We start from the raw sequence: 1,635 nt of genomic DNA on the forward strand, positions 1-1,635 counted from the left end.
GAGAGGCCAGAGGAGGGGTGTGGCAGCTCAACCTGGGATGTGACTTATCCAATTCTGAAAGCCACTGAGGGGTGAGAGTCGTGGGCTCTTTGGAATCTTGGAGGCACAGAGAAAAATAAATGTGGGCCAAAAGACCTGTGTATCCTTATCAAGTAGCTGTGACAGAGGGCATTCTCTTTAGCTCAGGCATCCTCTTCCACATCCCAACCTTTCACAGGCAGCAGGTTAGTCCCAGCCAAGTTCCAGGGACTAACATGATTGCCAAAGTCTGTATAAATAACTAATGTTTGCTCAACCCTAGGGAACAATCCATGCAAATTTGGCTTCAAAAAGCTCCTTCTGGGCCCACGCCTAAAACTCTCACTCAGATCGTGACGGAAGATGTCCTCCCTCAGGATTAAGCTCAGTGCACAGATACACCTTCCCCTTCAGAAGATTTGAAGCTGTACTTGGCATGTAAGGATCTGCCATAGTTTGAGATATCCCCATGCTGTACTGGGTCACACATCGGATCTTTTGAAATTGAGGGAGAGACAGACAGAGAGAGAACCAGAGAGAGAGAGCTTGGGGGTTGGGGGCGAGAGAGCGAGAGAGAGACAGAGGCAGAGAGGAGCAACTTTTCTGCTCTTGTCTACCCCCTGCATTGTGATGCCCAAACAACTCTCATGTTCCAGGCAGAGGGACAACGTGACAGATTACCACAGTGGTGTTGACCAGAAAATTCCAGACTGGCTGTTGAGGTTTCTGGAAGAGGTTCAAACTGTAATGAGGTCAGCATTTGAGTCTAGACTTGGTATCATGGGCTTTTAGCCTGAGGGTGCCACCTGGGGGCTGAGATTTTCTCTTTAACACAGACATTATATGCACCAGGCGGAAACTGGAAAACTGTAGGAGCCCAAGCTCAGGCAGCCTCTATGAGATCCCAGTGTCCAGGAGATACAAGGAGGTAGTAAGAACCACTAAGAATGACCTAGAAACAAAGTCTGAGGCGAACATACCTTCTTCATGAGCAAGAAACACTCCTCTATCCACCCCCCCACAGGGCATGTGCTATGGCACAAGGGGCAGGAGAACTTCCTGCCCAGTATTGGACAGGCCCCGCCGAGTCCCAGCACCCACACATGAATTTGGGGGATGTTTTCACCACATCCTGGTCACCTGCCACCTGCTCTCATCATGGCCCTCACTTATGGACAGGACACAGTAGCCTCTGAGCCCATGAGGAGGGCCGTCCTCTGCAACCGCATTCTCCAGTCACAAAATTCCTACTGCGATCCCAGGTCATCTGCCCTATGGACCTTTTTTTGAATGAAGGGGGGTCCTTAGAATGCGCTCCAAGTCTGGGACCCTCTTTATGCATCCCTGGAATGTCAGTCAGCCCATCATGAACCTGATGCTGGGGACAGCCACTGATAAGAGAAACCACGAGTTCTCCACAATTCTTCTGAGCTGCTTTGGAGAACATGACAAGCTACATTGTAGGGAAGGAAAATCAACATCCGAGCTGCCTTTCTGGATCCAAAGAGGGACCAAAGAGGCAGGAGGATGCCCTTCCTGGGATCCACAGCAAGCCCTGCCTCTGTGGGGCTTCACAGGCCCTGGGGAACAGTCCCCATGCATGGGCTTTCCCATCGT

The sequence above is a fragment of the Myotis yumanensis genome, unplaced genomic scaffold, assembly GCF_028538775.1.
Source record: "Myotis yumanensis isolate MYYU_CA2020_CCGP unplaced genomic scaffold, mMyoYum1.0.hap1 SCAF_33, whole genome shotgun sequence".
Taxonomy (NCBI): domain Eukaryota; kingdom Metazoa; phylum Chordata; class Mammalia; order Chiroptera; family Vespertilionidae; genus Myotis; species Myotis yumanensis.